This window comes from Peromyscus californicus, unplaced genomic scaffold (assembly GCF_007827085.1).
Source record: "Peromyscus californicus insignis strain IS unplaced genomic scaffold, ASM782708v3 Scaffold_21__1_contigs__length_65335640, whole genome shotgun sequence".
Lineage (NCBI taxonomy): Eukaryota > Metazoa > Chordata > Mammalia > Rodentia > Cricetidae > Peromyscus > Peromyscus californicus.
The window spans coordinates 13,757,036-13,770,609 of NW_026294514.1; the positions used below are offsets into that span (position 1 = coordinate 13,757,036).

General features: G+C 41.6%; 1 protein-coding gene across 7 annotated transcripts in view; it reads right to left on the reverse strand.

Annotated features, from left to right (window-relative positions):
* The window catches only part of Ica1l (islet cell autoantigen 1 like), a 67,275-nt gene that overhangs the window by 51,732 nt on the left and 1,969 nt on the right, over nt 1-13,574 (reverse strand). For 4 of the 7 annotated variants that reach the window (XM_052749563.1, XM_052749562.1, XM_052749557.1 and 1 more), the window contains exons 2-3: nt 3,242-3,412; nt 2,597-2,708 (exon numbers count right to left, since the gene is read on the reverse strand). The gene's annotated coding sequence lies outside the window, so the exon portion shown is untranslated. Of the gene's footprint in view, nt 1-2,596; nt 2,709-3,241; nt 3,413-3,541; nt 6,881-13,574 lie in introns of those variants that run through there. The other 3 variants (XM_052749559.1, XM_052749558.1, XM_052749561.1) reach the window with 3 other exon arrangements.

Below are 13,574 nucleotides of genomic sequence, written 5' to 3' on the forward strand. Positions count from 1 at the left end.
TGGCCACAGTGAGATGTCTCGGGGTTGAGTTCAATTCCAGAACTCACACCCACCTCCTGAAAGTTGCTCCCACACCATGGTACTTGCAGGCACACACGCAATAAATGCAAAAATGTAAAATGCCAACTGTTCAGCTGGGTGTGGTGGCGCACGCCGTTAAGCCCAGCACTCAGCAGACAGAGGCAGGCAGATCTCTGTGAGTTCGAGGCCAGCCTGGTCTACAGAGAGAGTTCCAGGACAGACAGGACTGTTACACAGAGAAACCCTGTCTGGAAAAACAAACAAACAAAACAAATGAAACAAAAATGCCAATAGTTCATCATTAATTGATGGAAAAAGAAAATGTGGCATATTTACATAACAGAATATTATTCAGCCATAAAAAGAATTCCTGTAATTGGTGACAATGTGTCCAAACATGCTAAGTGGAGTAAGCAGGGCCCAGAAGACAAAAATCAGCAGCTCAGCACCTTCCAACCTGCTCCTGCGCCACACTGCTCCTTCCTTCTCTGCTTCTGAAGGATCTGTGATTCCATCTAAGCTGCCCTGACAACCCATTTCTACTTCATGATCCTTATCAACCTGTCAAGTTCCTTTTGCCACAGAAGGTAATACCTCTTTGGAGTCCAGGACCTTGGTGACAATATGCTACCATGAGTTTTTAATCCTTGTTTAGCAAAAGAAAAGGCTCAAGTAACTCGCTTGGGAAAGGTACCTGGAAGATAAGCTTTCTATGTCCCTGGATGTCTTTAAATGGCTTTGTTCTGATCTCCCACAGCAGAACTGGAGAGGGGCCTTTTCCGTTGCTTATAATGCTGGTTTCTTGATGTCAGTTTTCATGTGAGTCTGGTGATTGTTCTGGAAGCAGTCTGTTTTCTAGAGGCTTTCAGGGTCTACCCTTTATTTCACAATGATAGGTACAGATTTCCTCTGAGACCAATTCAAAGTACTCTTCATTATGTTCTTGGAATTTCTTGGCCACAGCTGGGAGGTGGTGCTGAGAGGGTGTCGCCTGAACATCTGGCTGGCACAGGAGTGCTGCCACCACTTGGAACTTTTTCATTTTATGAATTCTGAGGCCTGGCTGAGGCGAGTGTGGCTGTGCTCCTCGGGGAGGGAGGGAGCCTGTGCGGCCACTCTGTGTGCCATGGCACTGACAGCAGGGCAGCCCTGGCACACGTGGAGGTCAGAGAACAACTGGAAGGAGGTGGTCCTCTTCTCCTGTGTTTCCCAGGATGCAATTCAGGTTGTTAGGCTTGGAGTCACACCCTTACCTGCTGATCGAGCCATCATGCTGGCCCCAGATGACTTTTCATTTCCTTAGAGAACAGCCACTCCCCTTGCCAGAGGGGGAGCTCAGCTATTCTTTTGGCTTGCTTGGTGTGTGTAGGAAAGTGACTACCTATAATTACTTATTATTGCTAGCCCACAGACCTCCTGGGGAACAGGCTATCTTATTTATAGCAGCTTGTTTTGTGACTAGTCTACCGTTTCTCGACTTTGCTTTTCTGTCAAAAGTTTTTATTGTTATTTTGTCTTCCAGGAATACTAAAATCTCTCATGTACCCAAAGGGCCAGCCCTCTGGTGTTTTGTTGGCCTTAACATAATAAACACATGTAGTTTATTTTGCTTTGGTCATGTGCTTGTCTTAGTCTCATTCCAAAGGCTAGTAAGGAAGCATGGGAGGCAAAGGGTATTAACCCTGCCATTTTGAAATAGGAAGTTATTATTTTTGTCTTTATCCTCTCCACTCTCTTTCTGGAATGCATGTGTTACACGTAGGAGCCCTTCTGGTGCACGTCCCCCAGCCTCATCTCATATGCTTTGCTTGTTTTTGGTTCCTTGTCACATGACTTCTTCATATGGCTGCTTATGACAGAACCCACATACACGCTGGGAATGGTGGCCTGCACCTGTCACCCCAGATCTGGGGTTGGGATAGGGCAGGTTATTCCCCATGGTTTACTGGCCAGCTAGTCTAGTCAAAATGACAAGCTCCAGGTTCAATGAGAGACCCTGTCTGTCGTAAAATGGTGAACAGTGGTACGGGAGGGCACTCAGAGTTGACGTCTGGCTTCCACATACAGGCAAGTGAGCACACACACGTGAATAACACGCTCACACTCTCAAACTGTAAGGATAAAACAATAGGCAATTTACAAAAGAACTTTAAAAGTTCAGTGAATACACAAAATTCTATTATACCAATAGCTAAAGCTATACAAATAACCCAGGTGGAGAGAGGTGTAATTCCATGCCAGACAAAGATCTACAGTGCAATCCTGTCTCAAAAGAGAGAGAGGGGAGAGAAAAATGTCAGATGAACAATGATTTCAAAGTATTTAAAGCTTCTGGGGAAAATGATATATTAGGTGTCATGTTTACATAACTCTTTTCTCTAAAATTAAAATATCTCATATGCAAAATGTCCGTATTTTAAAGCTGTGATGACAATAAATAAATAAATGTCAGATATAATGAAATACACATCACTTTAAGCTTTAAGGAGACCCCCAAAGCTGACATGCGTATACATGTCCTTTAATCTCATACAGATCCAGTTTTGGCAACTTGAGCGATCTCTGAAAAGCTCACCTCTAACTTGATGAATCCTTGAAGTCAGAGCCAATCACAGGTCAGGATGAAGTCACAGCAGCCAATCACAGGTCAGGTTGAAGTCACAGCAGCCAATCACAGGACAGCAGAACTGACACCCGAAAAAATGGGAACATATTTACGGTGGGAATAGTTCTTCATAGTTTTTCTGGGCTTCCCCTGTGAGAAGCTGACTGAAGAATTTACAAACGGTCCTCATTCCTCAGTGGGGTCGAACTAATCCAACAAGATTTAAAGTTGGGGGGTTCAGTTCTCAGCCCTTGAAGGGACACCACCACTTGCAGTCTACAAAGGCCGAAGTTCTTGGGGGCTCTTCTGTAGACACTGTTTTTTTTTTTTTTTTTTTTTTTTTTTGCATAACTACTCCAAGGTCTGTAGGAAGGATGGCACGCAGGAGACCACTGATTCCACACGTGTTCCCAGCACCTCCTTTAACAAGAGAGCTGATTTAAAAAAAAATCCACCTGTTCTTTGGCTGTAACTGCAGGATTAAAAAGGTAAGCAGGGAGGGCGCCCTAAAACCCACAGTAGCTTGTGGAACATTAAAAAAAAAATCTTGCCTAGACACAGGCATGGTTATGTAGAAAACAGAATCAGGAAGCACGTCACACAGAAGTAACTCACCATCCATCAACCTTGCTGGCCTCAAGAACCAATGGGAACCGCGGCACCACGCAGCCAATGGCAGCAGACTACGTGCCCAGCCAGAGACACCGCAGCAGCTCTTCCAGTCGCCAGGAGAACGGGGAGGGCGCACGGTAGCTCTGCTTACACCACTCTCAAGCAAAGATCAGGCTAGAACAGAATGGTCCCATTCAACAATAAATAATTACAAAACCAGTAACAAGAAAAAGCAACACCACATGAAAGAGAAAGGGGAAACTGCCATAACATTAAAAAAGAAAAGAAAAGAAAAAAACTCACTTGAAAATTAGTTCCATAAAATAGAAGTTTGAAAAGCTTCATGGAGATAAAAACAAGGTAACTCCACACAACTGATCACAAGAGCTGAAAGAAACAAGAGATGAGAAAAAGCAACGGCTGGCTGGAGAGATGGCTCAGTGGTTAAGAGCACTGGCTGTACTTCCAGAAGTCTGGGGTTCAATTCCCAGCAACCACATGGTGGTTCACAACCATCTATAGTGGGATCTGATGCCTTCTTCTGGCACACACGTGTACAAACAGATCACTCATATATAAAATACATAAATAAATGTATTTTTTATAAATGTACTTATAAAAAAAAGAAAAAGCAGCTGGGCATGGTGACGTACACCTTTGGTCCCATCACTCAGGAGGCAGAGGCAGGTGGATCTCTGAGTTTGAGGCCAGCCTGGTCTACAGAGTGAGTTCCAGGACAGCCAGGGCTACACAGAGACACCCTGTCTCAAGAACAAAGAAAGAAAAAGGAAAGCAAAAGACGTATGGAATTTGAAACCACATTACAAACAACTACAGACTAACAGCTGTCTGGAGAAGCAATTTGGGGAGGTTTAAATACAAAAAGTCCAGGTAAATGTGGCCTGAAAACAGCGTGGTTAGTCAGAACAAGGGTGACTGACGTAATGTACGTAACAATTCTGGACAGAGAAATACCAACACTTGGAATAGCCAAAGTAAAAGCGGTATAAAACTAAAATTGAAAGACCTTACCACGTTCCAGGAAAAACTAATTATTAACCAGACTGAGATGTCTCATGAATATTATTCAAGTTCAAAGAAAAACAATGTTCTCAACACCTGGGCACAACAATCGGTGCCATCTCCAAATTAAGCAGTTTACGCTGGCTCAGATTCCCACTCTTAACATAAGGCGGTAAAAGTGAGGGCTGAGGGTTAACTCTCCGCAATGTCACTGTGAGGCCCCGAGTTTGAGACCCAGCACCACGTGGAGAACAAATAAGTGTCAGGTGCTGAGAGACAGAGTACCAGATGGACTTGTCTACCAGCTAGAATATAATAATAATAATAATAATAATAATAATAATAATAATAATAATAATAATGGGTCTATAGTACTCCATTGTATGGATTGCACTGGTTTATCATTGATGAATACACGTTGTTTTCAGACTTGGCATTATCTCAAACCATAATACAAGGAATAGTTAAAACATATACAGGCATATTGATTAGCTAAGTTCCCGGAAGCAGAGCTGCATCTTCAGGTGTCTAGGTTCTGCTGAGTCATCCTCCACACTGAACCAACCAGCATCATTTTCCCAACAGCACATGCTCATGTGGGGTTTGGGTCACATTTTGGTAAATCTTTCAATATTTCAAAATTTTCATTATTATTATAGATTATGGAATTATGAGATGCTATTCCTCCCCACTGTCATCAGAGCAACTATGATTACCCTCAAGAAATCCTCACGAGATTAGCTCTGCTAATGTTCTCTTACGGAAGATGGGGGTTCAAAGGGCTCAAGAGGCACACAGAGATGAACACAGGGCTTGCTTACAAGGCAACCCACAGAGCTCATGAGCCCTTCTCCTCCCCTAAGGCATAAAGGCAGTTAATCCTGAATGGGGATGCTCCTATCTGGTGGTGCAGTGCCTGTAAATAACCTCAGTTAAACCCTGGCTCGCCGAGCCAGACTTGGGCCGAATCATTTCTTTGTTTCCATGATCAGTGTCCTATGTAGGGTGAGTAGATGTCTCCCTAGAAAAAGTCATACAACAGATGGTGATCTGTGACTAGTGATCTTTGATGTTGCAATTATAAGTAGTTGGGGGGGGGGGTGCTGGAGAGATGGCTCAGTGGTTAAGAGCACTGCCTGTTCTTCCAGAGGTCCTGAGTTCAACTCCCAGGAACCACATGGTGACTCACAAACATCTCTAGTGGGATCTGATGTCTTCTTCTGGCATAAAATTGTACATGCAGATAAAGCACTCATAAAAAAATAAAATCTTAAAAAAAAAAGTAGTTTGGGAGGCAATGGCCCACATCCATACATAGCCAGCAGAGTAAATGGGTATGTTCGGACTGCCCCATCCATCAGCTACTCCCCCATCTCATTCCCTTTCCTTGGGGCAAAATAGTATTGAAATTAGGTCAGTTGATAATCCTGCAGCGGCCTCTAACTGTTTAAGTAAAAGAAGATGGCACATCTCTCACTTTAAATCAAACACCAGAAATTAAAGTGGAAAAGCTAAGTTGAAAGCTGCCGCAGATGAAGGTCGGGGCCCTACATTAGACAGCAGGCCCGACTGTGAATGAAAGCAAACACTCCAAGTAAATTCAAAGTGCCACCCGGAACACACGAGTGATGGGAAAGCAAACCGGGATTTCAGAAAGAGATTTAGTGGTTTGGACAGATCACACCAGCTGAAGTGTCTCTTAGCCAAAGCCTAATCCAGAGCAAGGATTCTATCCAGAACAGGGCCCTACCTCTCTTCAATTCGATAAAGTTACAGAGATGTGAGGAAGCTGCAGGGCTTTGTTTGTTTGTTTGTAGTTAATAGAATCTGGTGCATGAGATGGTTTTATTTAGGTGTGGAACTTCTATGGTGTTGTTTCATTGTTGAGACAGTGTCTTGCTTTCTCCATTAGGCTGGCCTGGAATTCAAAATTCTCTGGCCTCAGTCTACTGAGTGATGGGAATGCAGGCATATGATATCACATCCAGCTCTGATTCATGAGGTATAATGTATAGAGATTCATGCCAACTCCATGACATTGTCCTGATTAGTTTCAATTGTCAACTTGCTACAACCTAGAGTCAACTGGAAAGAGGGAACCTCAATTTAAGGACTGCCTCCATCAGCTGGGTATTGTGGCACACATCTTCAATCCCAGCATCCACGAAGCAGAAGCAGGCACATCTCTGCTGTGGGAGGATTCTTCTGTGCCCTGTGAATATGTGTTTCTCTCATTGGTTGATAATAAAAGCTGATTTGGCCTATAGCCAGGCAGAATAAGGCTGGGCGGGAAAGTGAAACAGAGAGACAGGGAGAAGGAAAGGGAGTTGGGGCAGATGCCCGGTAGCCAGCCACTGAGGAAGCAAGACATGTAGAAAATGAGGTAACAAGCCCTGAACCACGTGGCAAAGCATAGATCAGAAAGATGGGTTAACTTAAATGTAAGAGCTAGCTAGTAATAAGCCTGAGCCATCAGCCAAGCATTTATAATTAATATAAGCCTCTGAGCGATTATTTGGAAGTGGCTGCAGGATGGGGTAGGACAGAGAAAACCTCTGTTTACACATGACAACCAATGTGGGGTGTAGATCCACATAAGACCCAAAAAAGCTTAAAAAGATCCTAATACACACACACACACACACACACACACACACACACACAAAAAAAAAAAAAAAAAAAAAAAAAAAAAACAGAGCCAAGAGCAGCTTCATAGTTCATGTCTCTAATGCAGGCTGCAGTATAGAGATGCCCTGGCCACAGTGTATAGGCTTGAGCTGCAGCATGGCAGTTCCCACACTCTCCAATACAGAGAGGTGTCTCCCAGCCATGTGCAGTGCAGCGGATTGAGGGCTTTCACTCATACAAACAAAAAGGGTTAAAGATACCCAATAAAAACCAATTCAGACAAAAAGGCCTCTAAACGGGTCACAGTGTATTTAAAAGATATGCCTAGGTTTGAGAGAGAAAAGAAAAAGAATACATACAATCTTAGATTAAAAATACAGATTTAGCCGGGCGGTGGTGGCGCACGCCTTTAATCCCAGCACTCGGGAGGCAGAGCCAGGCGGATCTCTGTGAGTTCGAGGCCAGCCTGGGCTACCAAGTGAGTTCCAGGAAAAGGCGCAAAGCTACACAGAGAAACCCTGTCTCGAAAAAACCAAAAAAAAAAAAAAAATACAGATTTAAAATAATAAAATAAAATTCTTTAAAAGGGGAGTAAAATAATATAAAGAAAATAAGCCATATAAAGATGAAAAGTATACACAGAGGCTATATTATGTATGTTGTTGTGTTTTCTTTGGATTTTTTGACTGTTAATGAACTGACTGCTAAGAGACATTTGATTTTAAAAGCTGCTAAATTAGATATGTTACTTTGAGAAAGAGGCTCTGCTTTTATTTCCACAGAAAATGAGAGGCTATGGATTTATTCTGGGTTAAGGAAAATCAGGTTTGATTGAGGAAGACTCCCTGAAAATCCTGACTACAGACATGGGAAAATAAACCTAAAGTAACTGCAAGACACATGACGTGTATTTACCTGCTCAGATATAAAACAAACAAACAAAAAAACTACCTTTGGCTGACTTATGTGTAATACACAGTGTATATTTGTATTAATACAGATGTGTATGTTGCCTTTAAAAGTTTATATATTTTCAGAACAAGGGGAACAGACATGAATAAAAACAGATGGCCCAGATGATCCAATGTTTCAGTACACCTCTGTTACAGTTTCCTCTGAGTTCTATATCCAATCAGCTTCAAGGCTGCTGGCTGACATGGACCAGCCACACAAAATACCCCAGGCAGGACTTGACCACAGTTCTAAATTTCCTCAGGGTCCCCATAAGATTACCAGCACCCCCAATCAACAGGAAGTAGTCTAGAAAACTACATCCACATTCCCAAAATATTGGTTACAAGTGTTAGTTTTCATTAGGGGGGTTGACCATAAATTGTTAATGGTCATAGTCAATCTCTTTCTAAAGAAGAAAGGGGGGGTTGGGGAGGTGGCTCAGTGGGTAAAGTGCTCGCCTTGCAAGCATGGGGACCCGAGTTCAATCCCCAGCACCCGCATAAAACACCCCAGGGGTGGTAGCAGCGCTGGGGAGGCAGAAGCAGGAGATGCCTAGAGCTCTCTGGCCAGCTGGCGCAGCCGGCAGATTCCGGGCAAATGAGGGACCATGTCTCAGAAAACAATGCAGGCAGTCCCGGAGGAACAGCTCTCGGGTTAACTTCTGACCTACACGCACATGCATGTGCACACACACTGCACCCGTGTGCACACGTACAGTCACACATACAGTCACGCACAGAATGAAGGGTCTCAGTCACATTTGTTACCCACAGGGAGGCCTAAAAAAAGTTAAAAAGAACAAACAAAAACCAAAAAAAAAAAAAAAAGAAGAAAGGGGGATATGATATAAAAATGATGGGGAAAAGGGCAAATTATTATGATGAAAAAGGAAGGGGTAGATTATTGAATCTACTTTAATCCAAAAACAATTGTTAATCTCAAAATATTTTACATTGATATGGATTTTAGTTTATTGATATAAATTTAAAGTTAATTTTGTTATATGTATATTCCTACTCTTCCTTAAGATATTATGTTTATGCAACTCATTTAAAATTGTAATGTATAATTTAAAAACACAGATTAATAGTCATCTATAATAATCAAACTTATAGCCGGGCGGTGGTGGCGCACGCCTTTAATCCCAGCACTTGGGAGGCAGAGCCAGGCGGATCTCTGTGAGTTCAAGGCCAGCCTGGGCTACCAAGTGAGTTCCAGGAAAGGTGCAAAGCTACACAGAGAAACCCTGTCTCGAAAAACCAAAAAAAAAAAATCAAACTTATAACTATATTAGTTAGGTTTTCTAGGTATACAAAGATATATTTCAATTAGATAGGTAATCTTCAAACACTTTAAAGACCTATAGAATATGGCATTTCAAATGTTTTAAGAACTTAGACTTTTCTCAACAGTGAGACATGTCTGCTCCTGGCAGCACCAATTATTTCAAAGAAGATGATGGGCTTCTTCACAGACTTGGAAAGAAAAATACTCAACTTCATATGGAAAAACAAAGGACCCAGGATAGCTAGAAGAATCCTGTATAATAAAGCAACCTCTGGAGGCATCACCATCCCTGACCTCAAGCTCTACTATAGAGCTATAGTAATAAAAACAGCTTGGTACTGGCATAAAAACCGACATACAGACCAATGGAATCGAACTGAAGACCCTGACATTAATCCACACACATATGAACACCTGATTTTTGACAAAGAAGCCAAAACTATACAATGGAAAAAAGAAAGTATCTTCAACAAATGGTGCTGGCATAACTGGATGTCAATATGTAAAAGATTACAAATAGATCCATATCTGTCCCCATGCACAAAACTCAAGTCTAAGTGGATCAAAGACCTCAACATAAATCCAGTTACACTAAACTTGATAGAAGAGAAAGTACGAAGTACTCTTGAACGCATTGGCACAGGAGATCACTTCCTAAATATAACACCAGCAGCACAGACACTGAGAACAATTAATAAATGGGACCTCTTGAAACTGAGAAGCTTTTGTAGGGCAAAAGACACAGTAAATAAGACAAAAAGACAGCCTACAGAATGGGAAAAGATCTTCACCAACCCCACATCTGACAGAGGACTGATCTCCAAAGTATATAAAGAACTCAAGAAACTAGACATCAAAATACTGAACAATCAAATTAAAAAATGGGCTAAAGAGCTAAACAGAGAATTCTCAAAAGAAGAATCTCAAATGGCTGAAAGACATTTAAAGAAATGCTCAACATCCTTAACCATCAGAGAAATGCAAATCAAACGACTCTGAGATACCACCTTACACCTGCCAGAATGTCTATGATCAAAAACACTAATGACAGTCAATGCTGGAGAGGATGTAGAGCAAAGGGAACACTCCTCCACTGTTGGTGGGAATGCAAACTTGTACAACCACTGTGGAAATCAGTATGGCGGTTTCTCAGAAAATTGGGAAATGATCTACCTCAAGACCCAGCTATACCACTCTTGGGCATATACCCAAGGAATGCTCAATCATACCACAAAGATACATGCTCAGTTATGTTCATAGCAGCACTATTTGTAATAGCCAGAACCTGGAAACAACCTAGATGCCTGTCAACTGAAGAATGGATTAAGAAAATATGGTACATATACATAATGGAATACTACTCAGCAGAGAAAAACAATGACGGCATGAAATTTGCAGGCAAATGGATGGAACTAGAAAACATCATCCTGAGTGAGGTAACCCAAACCCAGAAGGACAAACATGGTATGTACTCACTCATAAGTGGATACTAGATATAAAGCAAAGAACAATCAGACTGCAACCCACAGAACCAGAGAGGCTATATAACGGGGGGATCCTAGGATGACTGTGGTTTATAATAAGTTTTGGTCTTACTCAATTACTGGGCAAGCCTCAGTGAAACATTTCACTATTAGGTTAAGAATTTGGACTGTATCAAGCTGATAATAGAAAAATAAATAAATAAAAATGAAAAAAAAGATGATGGGCTTCGAAGAAACTCCTTATGGGGTGTTTTTTCAATGTGGTAAGGCTAGCCATTTAGGCAAGAAACTGCTCTTGCCTGGTCTGCTTGAGAGTATGTGGCATAAACTAGACATACAGGACCCACAGGAAAATGGCGACTGAACTTCGCCAACACAAGGTGGGATGGTCCTTCAGGTTCCTGCTTCACGGAAGAAACTGTCGAACATTCTACAGGACACAGAGGAAAGCAACTGATGAACTTTGCCAATACAAGCCAGGACAGCCCTTCACATTTCTGCTTCACTAAAAAGTCTGCCAGATACTCTAGGCCTGTAGCCTGAAGATGGATGCCCCAACATTATAGAAGAATTTTGGGTGACTGTCTAGGCATCCAGATATCTCTGTGATTTCTAGAGTTTTACAAGTTGCTTGCAATGCACTTCCTGTTTACTCAGTATATCCTTCTGGGGTCTTTGATAAAACTGAATACTAGATAGTCATAGTTATAATTTTTCATAATTATGATAAAAGGATAAATTAGATATAAAACTTTATAGACTCACCAAGATATGATAGATAATTGAATGTTTTCTCTGATTTTGTCAAATACAAATAGACTAGATATTGTAGCTGTAATTATTGCTTGATAACTATTTTTTTATTTGTAATTTTACTATGTTAAAGTTAAAACCTTCCTTTTTGATTAGACAGAAAGGGAGAAATGCTGTGGGAGGATCCTTCTGTGCCCTGTGAATATGTGTTTCTCTCACTGGTTGATAATAAAAGCTGATTTGGCCTGTAGCCAGGCAGAATAAGGCTGGGTGGGAAAGCAAAACAGAGAGACAGGGAGAAGGAGAAGGAGTTGGGGCAGATGCCCGGTAGCCACTGAGGAAGCAAGACATGTAGAAAATGAGGTAGCAAGCCATGAACCATGTGGCAAAGCATAGATCAGAAAGATGGGTTAACTTAAATGTAAGAGCTAGCTAGTAATAAGCCTGAGCCATCAGCCAAGCATTTATAATTAATATAAGCCTCTGAGTGATTATTTGGAAGTGGCTGCGGGATGGGACGGGATAGAGAAAAGCCTCCATTTACAGATCTCTGAGTTTGAGACCACCCTGGTCTACAGAGCAAGTTCCAGGACAGTGCGCACTGATGAAATGACCACAGAAGATTTAGAATATCACATCAGCCTAGCTGACTCAGGGTCTAAAAGGACCAGCTCCATTTTGGAAGAAGGGCTATGCTACCCAAGCAGTACTAGTATTTCAAACTACAGACAAATCATTCCTAAAAGAAAGTTAATGGGCACAATGACCATCACTGGTGTTAAAAACAACAACAACAAAAACAAAACAGAACAGAATTGTCACAGCTACTCCAACCTTCAGCAACTCAGCAAGACTTCTCCCAGGAAAACAGCCATACTGGATAAAAGGCTCGGCTATAGCACTGTTCTGTTCAGGGTGTCTCCCCCCCCTCAAGCTGAGGTCGAACCCAGGGCCTTGTGCTTGCTAGGCAAGCAAGCGCTCTACCACTGAGTTAAATCCCCAACCCCACTGTTCAGGTTTTTTTTTTTTTTTTTTTTTTTTTTTTTTTTTTTTTTTTTTTTTTTTTTTTTTTATGGTTTTTCGAGACAGGGTTTCTCTGTGTAGCTTTGTGCCTTTCCTGGAACTCGCTTTGGAGACCAGGCTGGCCTCGAACTCACAGAGATCCGCATGGCTCTGCCTCCCGAGTGCTGGGATTAAAGGCGTGCGCCACCACCGCCCAGCTCAGGTTTTAATCATGTATTTTTAAATAAAAATTTGTGTGACTTTTTAGACTTAAGCTATTGCACACTTAATTAATACTACTTTCAGATGGGCTCGGGGTATATGTGTGCCTGTAAACCTGGAGGTGTAGGAGGTGGAGGCCGGAGGATCAGGAGTTCCTGTCTTGAAAACAACAACAAAATAATTTTAATACGCACTGGGAAACTACAAAAATTGTATAGCTCATTTTATTGTGGTGGCTTGGAACTGAATCAACAATATATCCAAGTTATGCTTGACCAACGTTGAGTTGGGGTCGTAATTTCAAATTACAATTCCAAGCACCATCAGCCAAGAATGCTGAAATCCTGAACTATCACAATCCCCAAGATCCACATCTGGAAATGATAATATAAAAAACATATTTGGAGCGGGTACATAGCTGGGTATGCTTGGAGCCCCTCCTCCCTTAATTCCCCAGCACCCACAAACAAGATTTTAAAAATTAAAAAAAAAAAAATAGCCAACCAGTGTAAAAAAAAAATAAAGGGCAAAATTTAAGTGATAAATGAAAAAGGCCAAATGACGAAAAGAGAATATGATACTTAACAAAAGCCACTTCACATAAAGAAAACTGCCAGTTTTAGAAATATTTTAAAGTTCTTTACACATCCCATCTGTTTTATCAAAAATAAGAAAAATTTAAAGGAGACATAATGAATGTTTTTTTGTTTTTGTTTTTCTTTTGTTCTGTTTTGCTTTTTCCAGACAGGGTTTCCCTGTGTAGCGAGACATAATGAATGTTAAGGTAAAAAATAAAAGATCTTACTCAATGTAGGTATTCCAGAAAAACAGAGTTTGTTAGTATAAAACAATATAGTCTGGGGCTGGAGAGATGGCTCAGAGGTTAAGAGCACCGGCTGCTCTTCCAAAGGTCCTGAGTTCAATTCCCAGCACCACATGGTGGGTCACAATTATCTATAGTGGAATCTAATGCCCTCTTCCGG